Genomic DNA, 20,395 nt, shown 5'->3' with positions numbered 1-20,395 from the left:
TTATTTGTCCCACAAACGCCTCAGTGTCAACAAGTTCGAAACGGAACCCTTTATCATTCGCAGCATCCTGCCCCTTGTCCATGTTCCCTGCCTTCTTTAGTTGCTCAGCTGTCCTCCTGGCCGATCAAGCCAGAAGCCAGGTGTCGTTTTCCTTCTGGCCCACAGCCTGCATCCATTAGTCACCACATCCTGTCCCCTCACCCTCCTTAAATCCATTCACTTTGCCCCTTTGCCCTGCCTCACCTCTGTTGCTTGAGTTCAGTTGTCAGGCATCGCTCACTAAACAAAGGTAGACTCCCCCAGGGTAGTGTCCTCCCAGCTCTGGCCAGTTACTTTCTAAAATGTAAGCCTGGGGGGACTTCCTGGGGGTCCCACGGTTAAGACTTGGCCTTCCACTGCAGGGGATGCAGGTTTGATCCCGGGTCAGGCAACTAAGATCCCACATGCCTCAGGGCCAAAAAAACCCAAAACCTAAAACAGAGGCAATATTATATGTAACAAGTTCAAAAAAGACTTTGAAAGTGGTCCACATCAAAAAAATTTAAAAAAATCTTAAAAAAAATTAAAAAAGAGCATAAACGTGGTTGTTCCAGGGCTCTGCCTAGAGTGGAGGGCCTCTGCTCTCCCGCCTGAGCTCCAGCTCCCAGATCCATCCCTGTTGTGGGTCTGCCACGCCTCTGCCTTGTGTCTCATCCCCCTATCTTAAGCACTTCTTGGATGTCCCTTCTTAGCTGCTCGCTCTTGCCTCCCTCTGACCCGCTTCCAGCCTTATGGCACTGAGTCAGCCTGGCCACCTGACTCTAAGCTTCTTGAAGGCAAACGCCGTGGAACTAACTCCCCGCAGTGCCTCCCACACGATGGTCATCTCCACCCAGCCCTGCTCCTTGTCTGTTCCGCAGGCGGGGAGCTGCCTGAGGATGAGTGGGTTTGCTGTCCTCCACCCTGACCAGTGCTCAGCCTGTAGTAATTGCTCAGCAGACATCCGGCCGAGCCAATGAATGAACACCGTGGGTGAGACGGGACCCCGGGGACCACGACCTGAACGGCCATCCTTGTGTGTGAGAAGAGCGCCCTGTGCAGCCCTGAGCTGAGCTTCTCCAGTCAGGGGGAGCACTGAGAAGTAGCTAAGGGGCTGCCTGGGGTTGAATTGGCCCCCAGGCTTCGGGTCACCCCAGGAGACTGTTCCAGGTTGAAGGGGGGAGGGAAAGGGTGACGGACCCTGGAGGCTGCCCTCTGATTGGTCGAAGCAGCGGGTGTGAAGAGCAGCTGAGATGCTCCCGCTAGACGTCTGTGTTTCTGCTGCTGAGAGAGATGCGTGCCCTGGGGACGCACTCAGAATCTTCACCGTGACCAAGGAGGGCATCAGGGAGACCATTCCTCTGTGGAAAGACTGACCTCTGGGCCCTTGTCATCCATCAGTTCAAAACTGGCTAAGTCCGTACCTTGGAATTGTTGGACTAACTTGTTTTATTAAAAAAAATAACTCCCCAAGCACTTGTTTTGTTAAAAAAAAAAAGTGATCCTCACTTCCCAGGCCTGTCGGGGAGCTCATGGGGAGGCCAGGGGTCAGGGAAGACCACTTTGATTTCTAGAATTCACAGGGGAATGCCTTTTGCTGCTTTAGGGGGCAGTTACAGGGAACCTTCCAGGCTATCAGAGACCAGACAGGGGAGCAGAGGCCAGTGCTTAAGTCTCTGGCTGCCTTTATTTCTGGCTACTCCAGCACCCACTGCCCCATTCTGCTCTGGCCGCACCCTCTTGGGAAGCGCCCCCCAGCACTTGATCCTGGCTTCTCTGGTGGGGAGGCTCTACTTCACTTTTAGGCAGGTCTAACTGCCGGCTTGGAGAAGGCAATGGCACCCCACTCCAGTACTCTTGCCTGGAAATCCCATGGACGGAGGAGCCTGGTGGGCTGCAGTCCATGGGGTGGCTAAGAGTTGGACACAACTGAGCAACTTCACTTTTCACTTTTATGCATTGGAGAAGGAAATGGCAACCCACTCCGGTGTTCTTGCTTGGAGAATCCCAGGGACGGCAGAGCCTGGTGGGCTGCGGTCTATGGGGTCGCACAGAGTCGGACACGACTGAAGTGACTTAGCATAGCATAACTGCCGGCTGAGTACTTGATGAATCCACTTGATGAATCCACATGGATTGAAAGGGGGAATGTGGGTAGGGCTGGGGGGAGGGGGGCGGCACAGTAGGGGGCTGACGCTGATCAGCTGATCCGGGGGCAGCTGCAGCTGGCCAGAGGGCACCGGTTCCGAATTCTGATGAAAACTGAGGATAATAATAACCACATGACGGGAACTCACTGGGATGCCTAATCCGCTTTCCAGCAGGCCCCCTTAACGAGGTCACAGCCTGTGGAGTGAGATGGGGTCTCCAGGGAGGGTTTGGGAGCAGGCCCTCCGGGTCCTCCTCCCACTGCCCCTGCTGCGGTGGGACCAAGCGGGAGGCCCCGTTTCCAAGCACCTCGGCTGGGGGCTCAGCGGGGCTGGCGGGGTGCTGGGCGGAGGGGCCAGGAGGCAGGGCTCCCGGAGCATCTGCGCTCCCACCCACTGTGTAGCTTTGGATCTTCCCCTCCGTGAAGGGAGGCCCTGCTTTTGGGTTGCTCAGGAAGGAAGAGGGATTCAGGTCCTGGACTTGAGGGAGCTGGGACACGAAGGAGCTTAGGACAAGCAGAACTCAGCAAACCGCAGCCCAGGAACCGCTTGGATCCATCTGCACTATAGGCAGCAGTGAGCTCACAGGGCCTCTCCCCACCGTGGCCGCGGGTGTGTTCCTTCCGGGGCAGTTGTGTTTGTCACTGCTGCCTCTGTTCCCTCCTCCTCCCCGCCTTCTTTCTGCTTTCACCAGACTCCGAGCACCACCCTTTATCTCCCTGGAAGAAAGCTCACAGAGTTTATTTCCAGGAGTATTTGAATTTTAGTAGGGCTTCTCAAGGCCAAAATGTTCTTAAGAAATGCAGCAATACTGGTGGAATCTGACAGGCTGTTCTGGAGATTAGAAGACAGGAGGGTTTCCTAGGTGCTCTTCTGAATAGTCAGGCCTAGGTGACCAACTCATCCATCCATCCTTCCCTCCTTCCCTTGTTTCCTTTCTGCATCTTTCCTACCAGGGATCTGAGCTTGATCCTGGAATACACAGGAGTCTAAGACCTGGATCCTGCTTGAAAGAAGTCCCCACTCTCACTCACAGAGCCCAGCTCCCGGCTTTAATAAAGGGCTGATTTTCCCAGAGGACGGGGCAGGGCTTCTGCTGGGGATGAGGTTGGGCGTGACTTTTCTGCTCCCTAACGAGGCTCTGGATCACAGGGAGCCTTAAATGGGCTCTCTGTGGCATGGGCTCAACTCCAGTGAACCAGGGGCTCCCAGTCCCAGTTTGCGGTGGCTGAAGGCACCTGGCAAACTGCAGCGGATTGCTCAGAGTTAGCCTTGCCGTGGCTCTGGGCCTGTAGAAGGACTTGGAGCCGGAGGCTGAGCCCCGGGCCTGTTGGACAGAAGAGTGTAATTATAGGAGGAGCCACCATCACACTCCCTGTGCACACCCAGGGCCGGGAGGCAGGGGGACGCTTTTTTTAACAATTGAAGTATAGTTGCCTTACAATATTGTGTTAGTTTCAGGTGTACAGCAAAGTGATTCAGTTAGAGATATGTATATATTTTTCAGATTATTTTCCTCTATGGGTTATTATTAGATATTTAATATAGTTCCCTATACAGTAAATCCTTACTGCTTATCTATTTTATGTATAGTAGTTTGTACCTGCCAACTCCATACTTGTAATAGATCCCTCTCCACCTTCCCCTTTGGTAGCTATCAGTTTGTTTTCTATGTCTGTGATTCTGTTTCTGTTTCATATATTTGTATACTATTTTTTAAGATTCCACGCAGAAGTGATGTTGTGTGACATTTGTCTTTCTCTGTCTGACTTAGTGCGGTTATCTCTAGGGCCATCCAGTTTCCTGCAAATGGCAGTATTTCATTCTTTTTTTATGGCTGGAGTAATAGTCCATTGCATATATTGATATATACCACATCTTTATCCAGTCATCTCTTGATGGCCACTTGGGTTGCTTCATGTCTTAGCTATTGTAAATAGTGCTGCGGTGAACATCTTTTCAAATTGGAGGGTTTGTCTTTTCCAGATATATGTCCAGCAGTGGGGCTGCTGGACACAGGGTAGTTCTCTTTTTAGTTTCTTAAGGAACCTCTATACTGTTTTCCAGAGTGGCTGCACTAGTTTGCCTTCGAGGAGGGAGGGTGCTTTCTGACATCTTCCTGGGGCCGCGGTGAGACCCAGCTCTCAGTGCTCTGCCGGCTTCAGTGACTTGGGAAAGGCTGATGGGGGAGGGGCAAGACACAGGGTGGCCCAGCCTCAGCTTTCCTGAGCTTCTGGGGCCGATTGGAACCCATGAAGCTCCCCCAGCTCTCAGGGATAGCCCTTCAGCCCTCTCCTGCCCCTTCCCCCTTCAAGAAACTGTTTCGTTCTTCATCCTTTTCTGAAGAATCTTGCTCCCTTCTGATCAATAGAAGCAGCTTTTATGATTTGTGGGGCCCAGCCCACAATGAAAACAAAGGATCACTCTTGTTAAAAATTGTTAGGAATCTCAAGATGGCCCCCAGTTCAGTTCAGTTGCTCAGCTGTGTCCAACTCTTTGAGACCCCATGGACTGCAGCACGCCAGGCTTCCCTGTCCTTCACCAACTCCTGGAGCTTACTCAAACTCATGTCCATCGAGTCAGTGCTGCCATCCAACCATCTCATCCTCTGTTGTCCCCTTCTCCTGTCTTCAATCTTTCCTAGCATCAGGGTCTTTTCTAATGAGTTCGTTCTTCACATCATGTGGCCAAAGTATTGGAGTTTCAGCTTTAGCATCAGCCCTTCAGGACTGAAGAGAATAAAACTAGATGTGGGGATTCTTCCATGTGCCATGAAGCCAAAGGGAGACTGTGAGGCCAACTCAGGCAACAATCCTAAATGATAACTTTCAGGTCCTGGTGGCAGGTAGCCCAGGAGTTAGTTCTGCCTGATTCTCTCAAATTGTACCACGGGGATCAGGTACCACTTACCCCAGACCCTTGGATGACATAATCTCAATGGCTTTGCCCTCACCAGGGTTCCCTTTTGAGTTTTCTTGTCAGGGGCCCAGGGAAGGAGGGGCTGTCTGTGTATGTGTAGGGGTGTGTGTGTGTGTGTGTGTGAGGGCAGAGGAGCCATCAGAAGGAGAAAGGGGGTGGACATCAGGGTTTGGTTTTCTAGTAATCTCAGCCCAACCCTGGTCCTCAGGGGAGGGGACGCCATGCAGGGTACAATTCCTGTTGTTCTGTCTTTTGGGTGTCATTCAGGTGACTTGGGGCTCAAAGTACAGTCTCTTTCCTACTTGCTGCACGTGAAAGGAGACCCTCCTCATCCACCCGGCTGCTGGGTAGGGAAGATAAACACTCTGGAGTGCCCGGGAGCTCATGCTGGGAGAAGAGACGGAGGTTTAATGGATTTGTTATCAGGCACCTGCCAGGCTGCACGTCGCCCTCTGCAGAAGACAGGGCATGGAGATAAATTATCTGGCCAGAGCTGCCTCCCCAGTGAGAGGAGAAACACCTCAGAACAGGAAGGGGTGAATCCATAGAACAGTGGGTCACAGGAACAGGCAGAGACTCAGAGGCCCTGATTCGTGGGCAGGGGGAGAAAAGCAGCCATCCCTTCACACTGCCATCGTCCACCTAACTCACCAGTGAACCCAGAAATGTCTGCTGTGGGCCTCCTGGGCGGCCGCCGTCCCCAGAGATACAGGGAGGTACCCGTCACACCGGCCTCCGATGGGCTGCAGTCTAGTGGCAGACACAACTCTGGCCGCACCGCCTTGAGACCTGGGGCTGGGGCTGGACACTGGCAGTCTGGTGCTTGAAAGCTGCTGAAGAAACTGTGTTGAGGACAATAAGCCCCTCGGAGTTCAGACAGTAAGAATTCAGAATGATGAAAGAACTTCCATGGGGTTGAAGGTGGGGACCTGTCAGAAGAGATGGAATTTGAGGTGCCTCTTGAGGGATTTAGGTTGTTGGGAGCCAGAGAGAGTGGGGGGTGTCAGGCAATGCAGAGGGGGAGATTGAGAGCAGAAGTGTTGGAATTAGGATGACGTGATCTGCTTGACCCTGAGCAGCTGTGTGACTCTGGGTAAGTCACTCAACCTTTCTAGCTTCATTTTTCCTTACATGTATATGGGGAGAAATAGTACCTGCCTCGTTGAATTACCTAAAATATCCCCCCCCAAAGCATGTAGAAGAGTGCCTGGAATATAATAGATGGAAATGGTGCCAGCTTTTTATTATTAATGGCAAAGACACAAGGTAGGAAAATACAGCATGTTTGAGGGAAGGATAGAAACTTCTATTTCACTTGAGAGAAGCAGGGTTTATTTAAGGGATGTAGGCTTTAAAATTTGCCAGGAAGCCAGTCAGGCCTTGTAGCTAAATGCCTGGTTCTGAAAATAAGTTGTGTGTTTTTTTTTTTTTAATTTTATTTTTAAACTTTACATAATTGTATTAGTTTTGCCAAACATCAAAATGAATCCACCACAGGTTAGAAGATCACAAAAAACCAAGTGATTCTTTGGGACCTTGAAGAGTTCTTTTTGCTGTAACTAGTTCTGTGAACTCATCCTTAGTTGGTACTAACATCTCATGCACTCTGTGATCCTAAACTTTCTTCCAATTACTTTCAGACATAACGAATTTTGTCTAAATTTGGAAATCACCATGAAATCTTTGGACTATGTAGCAAAGAGGTTACCAGAAATTGAGAGAGGAAATCCTTGGAATCTTAGAACTGAAAAAAATGGCCATAACTCAAGGATTTGGCTGGTTTCCACCTGTGGAAATTCACCAGAAGTGAAAAGATATGATGTCCTCATCTCTGCCTCCAGGTGGGGAGTGATGGACAGCCAAATGGAGCCCCTTGCTAGTCCCCTGGTTCCAGTTGCTGAGGTCTAAAAGACACTTTTTAATGCAGGATCCTCCCAATTAGCCTCCTTTCTAGAAGGAGATCAAGGAATAGACATCCAGTTGTAAAATACGTGACTCCTTTGGCCATTTCTAGGCATGTATTGGGTTGGCCAAAAAAAATCCATTCAGGTTTTTCTGTAAGATGTTATGGAAAACACCTGAATGATCTTTTTGGCCAGCCTAATATCTCAGTGAATGTCCTTGTAGCTTGTTTAGCATAGAAAAAACATGACAACAGCTTAAATATCCGTTAACGTGGAGTTGACTAGTATAACTGGGGGTTATCTATTCAACAATATTAAGCAGGTATTAAAAATGATGGTGTATATCAAAATATTTGGTCGTTGAAAGTCATCTATGACAGGCTGTCAAAGAAAAAAAGCTGGTTTCAGAACAGTGTACTTGGATGATCAAGTTCGTGCAAATTACATTTATGTTTATACATTCATTAAAGCTCAGGAAGGCTGTAAAGCAACCTATTAGAGTGGCAGTCTTTGGGGAAGGGGTTATGAGTAGATGTTTGAGGTTTATTATGCTCTTTCTGTATGGTATGAATTTTTAACAATGGATCACTTTGATCATAAAAAGATCTCAGATTTGAAAAAAAAAAAAATCCTTATGCCTTTTTTGTGGTCTTGAAAGGAAAATGAAATCAGCAAATGCCCTTGAAAAGTAGCTGATTTGAGAGCAAACAGGGTGAAATAGAGTAACCATGAAGTAGACGACATCTCAGTGATTGGCATAATTGGAATCAATATCAATTGTAAGAAAACAGCTATGTTCATTGTAAATTATTTTGTATTTGTAATAATTTTCTTGGGGTATAATTCATACACTAGAAAGTCACCCATTTGAAGTGTATAATTCAATGATTTTTAGTATATCCTCAGAGTTGTGCAGTTGTCACCATGATCAATTTTGGAACATTTTTCATCACCCTCAGATAAACCCCACACACAATAGCTATCATTTCCGCATCTCCTCCTAGCCGCTGGCAACTACTGCTCTGCTTTTTCTCTCTCTGAATATTTCATATAAATGAGATCCTACCCTTTGTAGTCTTTTGTGCCCGGCTCCTTTGAATTAGCATAATTTTCAAGGTTCATTCATGTTGTAGTATGTATCAGCGCTTCATTCCTTTTTTCCCCCAAATAATATTCCATTATATGGAGCTACCACACTTCATGTATCCGTTCATCATTTGAGGTACATTTGGATTGTTTCCACTTTTGACTATTTTGAATAATGCTGCCATGAACAGTCATATGCAGAATTTTGTATAGACGTATGTTTTCATGTAAATTACTTCTAAAGATTGGGGTTTTTTTTTTTCCAAAAGTTAAACCTCCACTTGGGCTTCCCAGGTGGCACTAGTGGTAAAGAATCCACCTGCCAATGCAAGAGATACAGGTTTGATCCCTGGGTCAGCAAAATTCCCCTGGAGAAGGAAATGGCAACTCACTCCAGTATTCTTGCCTGGAAAATCCTATGGACAGAAAACCTGGTGGGCTACAGCCTGTGGGGTTGCAAAGCATTGCACACGACTACACATGCATGCACACTTGTGATTAAAGCTAAACCCTTAAAGTCAACACAAATGTCATGAGGATGATATATGTGTCTCCCCCTTCTGCTGCAGTCTCCTGGGGTCCCCTGAGACTTCAGAATTGAATGGCACCTGGGACTCAGAGGCTGCTCAGTGGCCTGTCTGCCAGTGACACATTTCAAGAGGTCAGGATCTCACAGTGAACCACAGAAGCTCTGAGAAATGTGGTCACTCCCACCCTCCATCAGTCCTTGTCTTGGCTGTACATCAAACATGAAGTACAGTTGCCCTCCGTATCTGTAGGCTTCCCATCTGTGGTTCAACCAACTGCAGATTGAAAATATGCAAGAAGAAAAAAATTCCAGAGAGCTCCAAAAAGCAAAACTTGAATTTTCAATAGTATTTACTTTGTATTTACAACTATTTACGTATCATTTACATTTTATTAGGTTTTCTAAGTAATCTAGAGACTATTTAAAGTGTAAGGGAAGATGTGTATAGACTATACACAAATACTGTGCCATTTTATATAAGGGACCTGGGCATGCTTGGATTTTGGTATCCTCAGGGATCCTGGAACCAAGCCCCCTACCCACCCCCTGGCCCCTGCCACCAAGAGACCAGGGGTGACTGTTTTTAATCAGGGACTTACTAAATGCCCCACTAGCTGAGGAGAGAGATCTGAAGAGAATAAATGATCCTTCCTCTGAAGGAGACTGCATCCGCCCTCTCTGGGGCATCGCAACACTGACAATAATAGAGTCACAGTTAACCTGGCAGGATGTGGACCAACCTGCCTGTTCAGGAATAAAGGGGAGTGGGGAGAGATTGTTGGGAGAGGAGCAAGGATCTCTCTCCTGGAGAGGATGGCGATTGGGAGGTGTGTACTCCTTCCCTGAGTAGCTGTGGTTTCTGAAGCAAGCACCTGGTGCTCCTGACAATCGGACATCAGACGTACAGAGGGAGGCAGCATCGGCAGTGGCTAGAAGCAAGCGTGGCAGACGCAGACCAGCCTGGGCTTGGATCTCGGCTCTGCCGTTGCCCATCTGCGTGTCTCTGGGCAGATTGCTTCACTTTCTGGGTCTCCGTTTCACCTCCCAGGCTTCTCTAGTCACAGCACGCAGACTTTGTTGTCCTGCGGCATGTGGGATCCTAGTTCTCCGGCCAGGGATCAAACCCGCATCCCGTCTGTCGGAAGACAGATTCTAAACCACTGGACCACCAAGGAAGTTCCAAGTTATATCATCTTTAATCACAGTAAACTGTGGAAAATTCTGAAGAAGATGGGAATACCAGACCACCTGACCTGCCTCTTGAGAAACCTATATGCAGGTCAGGAAGCAACAGTTAGAACTGGACATGGAACAACAGACTGGTTCCAAATAGGAAAGGGAGTACATCAAGGCTGTATATTGTCACCCTGCTTATTTAACTTATAAGCAGAGTACATCATGAGAAATGCTGGGCTGGAAGAAGCACAAGCTGGAATCAAGATTGCCAGGAGAAATATCAATAGCCTCAGATACGCAGATGACACCACCCTTATGGCAGAAAGTGAAGAGGAACTAAAGAGCTTCTTGATGAAAGTGAAAGAGGAGAGTGAAAAAATTGGCTTAAAGCTCAACATTCAGAAAACTAAGATGATGGCATCTGGTCCCATCACTTCATGGCAAATAGATGGGGAAACAGTGGAAACAGTGGCTGACTTTATTTTGGGGGGCTCCAAAATCACTGCAGCCATGAAATTAAAAGACACTTCTTGGAAGGAAAGTTATGACCAACCTAGACAGCATATTAAAAAGCAGAGACATTACTTTGCCAACAAAGGTCCGTCTAGTCAAGGCTATGGTTTTCCCAGTGCTACAGTCCATAGGGTAGCAAAGAGTTGGACACGACTGAGCGACTGAACTGAACTGAACTGAAGCTCCAATTTCTTTACCTGTTAAGGAAAGAAAAAAAAAAAAGATTAAGAGTCTGAGGTCATGGAAGTAAAGTTCTACGCATATAGTTAGTCCTTTAACTTTTCCTGTTGGGTATCACTTACCCATTTTAATGAAAAGCAAACAGAAGTGTAAGGAGAAAAATGAAGTCTAACTCTAGAGTTTCAGCTCTTGCCTCTGATCAGCCTCCCTTGCCACCTCCTCAGCACACCCACAAGACTCGCTGGCTTCAACCCCCTCTCCCATCCTGCCCTCCATCCTCCGTGTGGTTACACACGCACTTGTCTCGCTCACCTTTCTTTCATATTTCACGTCAAAGACCAGACTGAATGCTCACGCTCACGTCCTTGAATAGGACATAGTTAGGAGGCTGGAGAGATAAGAAGACTGAACATAAAGAGATGACTTGGGGATGATAATTTCTAAAAAGCAGATGAACAGTAGCATCTCTGGGACTGAAGGTTCAAGAGAAACGGGCTAAAGGCAGAGCTTTCTGAGTGGGGTAGGATTCTGGAGAACCAGAATCAGAAGAACTTCCCATTGCCTTGGCTGGAGGTGGGTGCAGAAGTGAGAAGGGAAATGCGTGCCATGTAGGACCTGATGGGTGAGATGGGCCGTGTGTTACAGACCAGTGGACAGTTTAAGGCATTGAAGTAAATGGACATCATGTCCTCTCTTGAGGGACCCCAGACTCTAGGGTTCCGTGAGGATATTTGTGTGTGGGATAAGGGGTTAGGAATTTGTTAATTTCTTTTTTAAAAAGAAATACAAATGCCCAGCTACATCTCATTTTATTTTATTTGTTTTATTTTTTGGCCGAGCCTCGAGGATCTTAGGATCTTAGTTCCTCAACCAGGGCTTGAACCCCAGCCATGTCAGTGAAAACACCAAGACCTATCCACTGGACTACCAGGGAATTTCCTGTGAGTTTCATTTTTTAATGTGCAAGGAGTTAATTTCCAAACCTGATTCTTTTACCTCTGCATCTTCTATCCCATATCTCTTTGTCTCATGCAGGCAAGTGAGGGCATCTCTTGGAAAAGGATGCAGACGTGTGTTACTTGTTCAAGGATCCGTATGCTACTGTCATTAAAGGAAGGTCGTTCTGAACGTTTGCAAACACCCACTCCTGCGTGGGCCAGTGCTGACAGCTCCTGCTGGAGCAGCTGTGAGAAAAGGAGGGCTTGCAGCCCAGAATGAGGCCCTTCCAAACCCAGCAGCCAAGATAGTGCTGGTGAGGGGGCAGAGCGGGGAACCAGGAAGCTGGAGTGGGGACTGGTGTGTGTGCCCACAGGGGTGGGCATGGGGTTGACTTCAAACCTTCCAGTCGTGGGAGGGGCAGCCTGGGTTCCTCTTTAAACAGAGATGATGGTAACATCCACAAAGTGGCTGACCCCGGGCCGATGGAGAGTGGACACTCGGTAAGCACCCACTCTCTTCTCCTCTCCTTTGGACGGTCCTCTGGGCTCATATCTTTGTGTGACAAGACTCTCGCCTCCTGATACGCTTGGAAGTCGGTGGATAGCTGATCAAACTGGGGAGCTGCCAGAGTCCTCCCTCCTCTGCCAAGTCCTGCTTCTGATGCGGCCCACCTGGCTGCCTTCTGCCTGGGCAGGTGAGATGGAGGCAGCAGATGGGAGAGTTATTTTTAGCCTTCCAAAGAGGATGATGTCTGTGACTTTGAAGGCCACATACCCGTGGCGCTGCTTATCAGACATATGTTCATCCACCCAGCGTGCAGTGAAGAAGAAATCTCACTAGGAAAGGGCCAGAAAGCTCTTGGACCAGGCACAGCACCAGCATCCTATGGTTGACCTCAGCCGGGCCCCCAGGGTGAGGTCCAGCCTGTGGAAGCCGACTCTCGAAGGGGCCGCCTTTCCACACGGCTCTGCAGCTCTGAGCCCACCATCCTTCCCCGCACTTCTCATTTTCAGGTCCTGGTGAATTGCTCCCAATCTCCCCACGTATTTTCCTGACACCCCACGGCAGTGTTAGCCCCCCGTGCAGGCCGCCCCTCTGTCAGTCGTCACACACTATTTTTCACACACACTGTTGTTCACACACTCTGACGATCACCTGCCTCCTAAACCGCAACCGAGACCTTGCCGGGCCAGGGCCCTGCCGGATTCCTGCCTGCAGGGAGGGGGTCACCTTACAGAACTGGGCGCCTGCTGGGTGTTTGTTGAAATGAATGAATTATGTGAATTTGTCCATCAAATGTGACGACTTAGACAAGGAGGAATCTGTCAAATTTGTGACGGCTCTCCATCCCCTTGGCTCCCCCAGAGGACTTTCTGATATTGCATTGATTGCTTTAAAAAGATGAAAATGCATTCAAATGACTTTGGTTTTTGAGAATTTCACAGCCACCTGCAGAAGCCACTGCACATCTGGGGGATCCCCAAGAGAAAGATGAAAACCCTTGTGCCTCATCCTCAGGTTGGAGGACACTTGTCTCAGGACTTCCCTGGTGATCCAGTGTTTACAACTCCACACTCTGATGCATGGTGTGTGGGTTCAATCCCTGGTTGGGGAACTAAGATCCCACATGCTTCCCAGCCAGAGAAAACGAACAAATAGTTTGCCTTAAAAAAAAAGAAGACCTTTATCTCAGGGTGACCGGCTGTCACCCACATGACACACCAGCAAGGGACACAGGAGCTGGTCAGCCGGGAGCCTGGGGCGAGTCACCCTGGCAGAAGCCCCTGTCCTGGGTCACTCGTGGGCTGGGGACAACTGGCTCCCACTAAAGAGGTGCCTTCACAGCGGATTAAAGCAGTCCTAGGAAAGCTGCAGCTCTAGGAATTTGGGGTCAACCCAGGGGCCCCCCAGAGTTCAGATTTTCATCTGATGTCTTAAGCCTTCTCTGCCCTGCGCTTGATGAACACTGATTGGATTAAAGTGTCCCCAAGGCTGGGACTGGTATATACCCTTCTTCTCCACAAAACTAAGACTACGTACCTTTACTTTCCTCTGGGCTCTCATGGGGATGCCCTACTGATACCCAAGGGGTCAGGGAAGAACCGAGTGGCTGAAGGGGGTCTCCGCTATGTTTGGTGGCCTCCACTCTGGACGTGTGTGGCTTTTCTGCTCTGGTTGCTGAGCAAGGAGGCTGCGCTGTGGACTCATGGATAAACTGACTCAGTCTCCATTGCTTCTGATGGATCAAGGTTCACTGGAATTAGAGCTTCAGAGATGCTCCAGGGAAGATACTCAGAGAAACTAGGACCATTTTAATGGGAAGGTAGGCAGAGAATCTAGGACCATTTAAAGGGGAAGGTATGTGGAAATGGGGCTTCCCTGATGGCTCAGTGGTCAAGAATTCAGGAGATACAGGAGACATAAGTTCAATTCCCTGGGTCAGGAAGATCCCCTGGAGAAGGAAATGGCAACCCACTCCAATATTCTTGCCAGGATAATCCCATGGACAGGGGAGCCTGGCGGGCTACAGTCCATGGGGTCACAAAGAGTCGGACACGACTTAGCGACTGAACAACAACAAATGCAGATATGGCAAGAAAAAGACGAATTAAGCTCCAGCCTGGACTCTGAAGGATCCTCCTTGTAAAATCTTGGAGCCCGATTTTGAATAACCTGGTGGTCGTGGTGCCAGCAGCTGGGAGAGGCTGGGGGGAGCGGTGAGATTTGCCTTTTGTCCTGTCCCTGGATCTTCCTCGTTGCATCACCAAAATGAGATACCCAGGGCTCTGAGAACATGCTGCTTCAGAGTTTGAAATTACAGACTCGTGGCCACCCAAATGGCTATTTGCAGTAATAACTACTCTAGCACAGGTTGGAAAAGCCTAGTAAATGTTGCCCTGGTTTGAAATCTTCCCCTGATCCCCACCCCAGCACCTCCCCAGTGCAGAACAGGTTGAGAGGCATAGGGACTATTTTTTGTTTGTTTGTGTTTCAGAGCCAAGCTGTCTGGAACCAGTGTCTGGAAGAGCCTCTGCCCCATCCCAGCAAGTGTACCCAGCAATCAGCAGCCGCTGCCGGACCCGGGGCTGCCTGGATAAACATTTACTGTGAGATCCAGAGGGACTATCAGGGGCGGGCCAAGGATGTCACTGTCTGAGCCTCTGCTAGTCGCCATCGGTCCCACGATGACCTGGCTCATTGACCTTTGAAAGTGTTAGTCGCTCAGTCATGTCTGACTCTTTGTGACCCCATGGACTGTAGTCTGCCAGGCTCCTCTGTCCATAGAATTCTCCCAGCAAGAATACTGGAGCGGGTTGCCATTACCTTCTCCAGAGGATCTTCCCGACCCAGGGATCAAACCTTGGTCTCCCGCATTGCGGGCAGATTCTTTACCGTTTGAGCTTCTAGGGAAGGGGAATTCAAATACACTGGGAAGGAGAGAGAACAATCTAAATCAGAGACTCTCAACTGTGTCTGCACTTTAGAGTTTCCCAGGAGCTTTTGATAATTCAGATCCCCAGGCTGTGCTCCAGAGAGTTAAGTCAGAACCTCTGCGTGCGGGACTCAGCCATCCTCTCCAACCTCCCCCAGTAGATACAACACTCAGCCTTGGTTGAGAAACTCTGACTTAAATGTGCATGTGAGGTACCTGCCAGCCATCCTACCCATGGCTTACAGCCCCATGGTGAGGACATGACTCTTCTATTCCATAGAGAGGCAGGTTCCTTGTGTTTTTCATGCCATGAGTTACAGCTCTATGCTGAGTACAATTCTGGGATTTAATGATCATGTGAGCAAGGTCCTGGAACTTCATCTAATTCAACCAAAGCAACTGGACTTTATGGATAATTGAAGGGATTTTCAAATAGCATGTTGACCTAGCGAGGCTATACTTACATCCAGACTATCGGACCTCCGCCCTGGATGACTCCCCTGCATTCCTCTCTCTGTGGATAGTTAACCATTCACCAGTGGCCCTGCCAGAAATCCAGGCATCGTTTTGTTATCTCCTTACAATCCCTCTGGCCTTGGGCCGCTCCCAGGTCTCATAGGTGCTGCTTCCAATCTTCCTCCAGGCCCTCTGCCCCTGCTTTGGGCCAGTTCTTCCTCTCCCCCTATTACCAGCACCTCCTGAATGGCCTCTATCTCTGGTCTCATTCCCTTCTCTATCATCTGCTTGCTTTCAGATGATCGTCCAGAAACAAACTGCCCTTGTAGGCCCCTACTTTTATTTTATTTATTTATTATTTTTATTTTGTTATTGGAGTATAGTTGCTTTACAACGTTGTGTTAGTTTCTACTGTACAACAAAGTGAATCAGCTATATGTGTACATATATCCCCTCCGTCTTGAGCCTCCCTCCCACCCACTACAGGCCCCTGCTTAAAATCTACCAAGAGCTCCTCTCACTGCTTTTCTAAGAAAGCTTATGCATCTGGGCATGCCCTTTGGTGCTCTGATGGCCAAGCACTTTTCCTGCCCCATCTCCCATCACCTTAAGGATTCTATATTCCAAACACACAGAACTCTGCTTTTTTGACAACATGTGGGATTTTAGTTCCTCAACCAGGGATTCAAACCATGCCCCCTGCATTGGGAGTGAGTCTTAGCCATTGGACACCATGGAAGTCATGTTCATGAGACTTTGCTTAGGCTGCTCCCTCTGCCAGGTATTCCTTTCCCTCTGCTGTTAGATTCCTTCTTACTTGTCTGTTAATAGCCTATGAGCCGGATCCTCCCTGTTCCCCAGGCCCCTCCCCTGTGTACATCGCTCAGCTGAAGCACTCTCAAATGTTGATGCCCTTCTGCTTCTTCCCATGAGTCGGTGAGCTCCTTGAGGGCAGGAGCTGGGTCTTCGCGTTGCTGGTGCCTACATAGTCAATCTAGATAGCATATTAAAAAGCAGAGACATTGCTTTGCCAACAAAGGTCTGCCTAGTCAAGACTATGGTTTTTCCAGTAGTCATATATGGATGTGAGGGTTGGACTATAAAGAAAGCTGAGCACTGAAGAATTGATGCTTTTGAACTGTGGTGTTAGAGAAGACTCTTGAGAGTCCCTTGGCCTGCAAGGAGATCCAACCCGTCCATCCTAAAGGAGACCAGCCCTGGGTGTTCATTGGAAGGACTGAGGTTGAAGCTGAAACTCCAATACTTTGGCCACCTGATGCGAAGAATTGACTCATTGGAAAAGACCCTGATGCTGGGAAAGATCGAAGGCGGGAGGAGAAGGGGACAACAGAGGATGAGATGGTTGGATGGCATCACCGACTCAACAGACATGGATTTGGGTAAACTCCGGGAGTTGGTGATGGACAGGGAGGCCCTGCAGTCCATGGGGTTGCAAAGAGTTGGACATGACTGAACGACTGAACTGAGCTGAACTGAACACAGTCTCTGGCCTAAAGGAGGCCTTTGTGGCTAAGGCTGAACTGGTGCCATTACACCCCTCCCCTTTCCCCTTGTTGATCTGAGACCTGGCTCAGACTCGCTTGGCAAGTGCAAAGCTCTGAAACAGGAAAAGTGCGCCTTGGGCCCCTTCCATCTCTGTTATCCAGTTGTTCCCTCTTTCTCTGGGGCCTCTCTTAACTGTTCCCAGCTCCTTTATTTTCCAATTCTGCATCTCCCTATCAAAGGAACTCTCAGATTCTTTCTTTCTCTATCAAAGTTTCCTCGTGGAATAAGTACATTTGCTCTGAAACACAAATAGCTGTTCCCTTTCTCCACGTATCCGTATTTTAACAAAGTCAAAGAAATTAATTTCTAAGTGTGAAAACATCAGCCCATAGGAGGACAAGTCGGAGGGAAAAAACAGAGGGTGAGACAGCCTTCTGTGGAGACTTTCTTCCAAGATGGTCATGCATCCTTTTTTTTAACCAGAGGATGGATTTTAGGGCTGAAGTTGACTTATCGTCTGCCGTACAGAGAACAAATAGAGGAGAGAATGAAAGCAAGCAGGCAACTGGGAAGGCAGCAGGCAGAGCCTCACTGAGGCTGCGGGAGGCAGAGCAGAAGGGAGACAGTTGTCATCAGGGAGTGAAGAGAAGCGAGCACGGGGTGGGAGGGACTGGGGGAACTGCTCAAGACCTAGACCTCCAGCCCTGGGCAGAACCTTTTAGGTGGATCCCCGCAAGACTCCCCCGACCGAGGGAGACAGCATTCTGGGTGGGAGTCCTATGATGAGCTACAGCACACTCTGCTTCCACAGTCTCATGCTGGCCATGATTCATGTCCCTGGCGACTGCAACTGCGGTGACATAGAGACCCTCATGGTGGGTAGTTTGGCGCCCCAAGGGACCGAGTACTTCCTGTTGATATCAACCGCTGTGCAGCTTTCTGGTGGACAAGTTGCACGTTTTCCCTGGGGTAGAAGTGCAACAAAATATATAGGAGTCCCCTTTAGGCTTGTAGCCAGCAGCCAGTGGTCCTTGGGTCCGGCCATCACGGTATGTATTCCTGCCTCATGGTCCTGCACCCAGAAGTGAGTGTGGCCACTCAGTGAAGGATGCTCAGACCTACCTGACACCTGCTCTCTCCTTCGACCACAGCAGCTGCGGTTTCCTCCATCCCCTTCAGAGGCAGGAGATTTAAGCTGGACCACAGCAGAACAGGTAGCAGCCACTTAGCTTCAAGGGGCTCCAGGGGTCTCCCTCTCTCCCTTCCCTCATATTAGCTTGCTTAAGCCCCTAATTCCTTATTAGGAGTCGACCTTTGGTCTCAAGGGACTTCCCAGGTGGCTCAGCAGTAAAGAATCCATCTGCCAATGCAGGAGACGAGGGTTTGATCCCTGGGTCTGGAAGATTCCCTGGAGGAGGAAACGGCAACCCACTCCAGGACTCTTGCCTCGAGAGTCCCATGGACGGAGGAGCCTGGCAGTTTACAGTCTGGGGGGTCAAAAATGAGTTGGACACAACTGAGTGACTGAACATGCCCTTGGTCCCAAGACATCACCTCTTGTGAGGGTGCAAAGAGCCTACAATCCTCTTCAGATACTTGGGTTCCATGTGCTCTTGCCAGATCCCTCCTTTCCTCCAAGAGGAGGCCAGCGGGAGGTGGTAGAGGATGGGCAGCAGGCAGTGCTGAGTGGGAGGAGAGCACAGATGTCAGGGGACGGGGAGAGAGCGCGAGGACCCAGCTCACCCCTTCCCCATCAGTCCCGAGCCGCAGTGATCGCGGTTTCTAAAAACCCAGCCGGGACATTTGGGTGATGAGAGATTTTTGTACCCATTCCAAACTGAGGGGGAAGTCTTGAATCTGTAGTTTGGACATTGAAATGGTATAATTTCCAGGCCATTTGGACGGTTTATGGGGTCAACGGGGTATTTGAAACTGGAACTGTTCTAGAGAATCCAGGCTGGCCACTGACCACACTGCGGTGGTGGGTGACTGGTGGGTCCCCCTGGCCACTGCCTTCCGCTGACCTTTGCCTCATCCTTTAGTCCAGATCACTCAGAGGATGGGGACAAACAGGTCCACCTTGGGGTCCTGCCCTGGTCAGATGGACCCTCCTTGGGGCACAGGCCCTGGCTCAGCTCTAACATGAACCATGGTTTCCCCAACTGCTCAGGGAAGTGGGGTGAGGATCCAGAAGCTTCTCAGCTCTCCTTGTCTTGAGGTCTAAGTGTGGTGTTTTTCTTCTGCGGGAAGGAAAAGAAGGAAAGAGGGAGCGGAAAAGAGGACCGGGTGGGGCGGGAAACCAGCAAAACACAAACAGAATGGGAACACACCATCCAAAGTCCCTTCTGGATTTCTTGGAGGAGACTGCGAGGGTCTGGTTTTCAGCCAACAGCTTGGAGGCCAACGCTCAACGCTCAAAGCCAGAATTGAGCTGGCTTTGCCTGTCATGGGGAAGAGGCAGGGGTTCTCCAGTCGGACAGGATATAGGATGGGTAGGATGACATTGTGAAATACTCCACGTCTACATCTATACCCAGGGCTGCCCTGGTGGCTCAACAGTGGTAAGGAATCTGCCTGCCAAGGGAAGATCCCCTGGAGAAGGGAATAGCAAACCACTCTAGGACTCTGGTCTGGAGAATCCCACGGGACAGAGGAGCCTGGCGGGCTCCAGTGCATGGGGTTGCAAAAGAGTCGGACACGACTTAGCGACTAAACAACAACATGTCTACTCCCACCTCGGCTTGGAGACCAAGGGAAAGGTCTGAACACCTCATTGGCAGGTCTCATCTCTTCCCAAAGACTTGTCTTTGTGAGTTAACCTCACCCTTGTTGGAGGATCTGAATCGTGTCCACCTTCATTCTCCCCCAGGAGGCCTGCTGGTGCTGTTCGTGTAGCAAGAGCTCAGGAAACTTGGCTGGGGCCTCATCACCTTCCCTTTGGTTGCAGAGGTTGTGGTTCTGAAGCTCGGAGGGACCTCCCAAAGACTGTGCTCCGTTCAGAGCCGCGAGGCCGCGTGATTGTAATCAGGTGGGAGCGGAGCCCTCAAGTCCACCTGTGTTTCCCAGTGACCTTGGCAGAGGCACCTCGTCTCTCTGCCACGCCCCTCTGTCCAGCTCCCAGGGCTTCCTGGGCACACATAAGCGCTCCCACCAGTGCAGAAAATGCTCCAGACTCTGAGATGACACATAGGCTGTCCAGGTGCAAATGACTGCTACTCGACTGCTTCAGACACCCTCCCTTTTCCCTTTTAAGTTGTCTTTGAAATGAAACTAAAAAAGGGATATTTGCACAGAGGTTTCCCTCAAGGCCATTTCTAATACACCTGGTAATCAGCCCTGGCTTTCAAAAGTATGGTTATGATTGCCGTAAAATTATTGCATCATTTGACTAAAATCCTTCTGTGAATGTTTCTGATAAAAATTTCTAATTAAAAAATGTTTTCTAAGGAGACTGTTTTCCTCCCCTTTCATCTGAGGGGTGGGGCCATCTCATTGTTGCTGGTTATGGAGATGATAGAAGGCTTCCTTGACTGTTTCCCACACCTCTTCTTCTGAAGACCTCAAGATGATTTCAGGATCCAGGAGAAAT

General features: G+C 49.3%; 1 long non-coding RNA gene across 2 annotated transcripts; it reads left to right on the top strand.

Moving 5' to 3' along the window:
• Positions 1 to 13,311: 13,311 nt before the first annotated feature.
• On the top strand, positions 13,312 to 19,770 carry LOC129639676 (uncharacterized). 2 transcript variants are annotated; one of them, XR_008708539.1, is made up of 3 exons: positions 13,312 to 13,734; positions 14,407 to 14,518; positions 19,676 to 19,770. It is a non-coding gene; the product is annotated as an uncharacterized LOC129639676 (long non-coding RNA). The 2 variants fall into 2 exon arrangements; XR_008708538.1 differs by lacking the exon at positions 19,676 to 19,770 and having other exon boundaries at positions 14,407 to 14,920.
• The last annotated feature ends 625 nt before the right edge of the window (positions 19,771 to 20,395 follow it).

The sequence above is a fragment of the Bubalus kerabau genome, chromosome X, assembly GCF_029407905.1.
Source record: "Bubalus kerabau isolate K-KA32 ecotype Philippines breed swamp buffalo chromosome X, PCC_UOA_SB_1v2, whole genome shotgun sequence".
In the NCBI taxonomy this organism is placed as follows: domain Eukaryota; kingdom Metazoa; phylum Chordata; class Mammalia; order Artiodactyla; family Bovidae; genus Bubalus; species Bubalus kerabau.
Note: the sequence above shows the minus strand (reverse complement) of the source record. Positions and strands in the feature narration are given on the sequence as shown.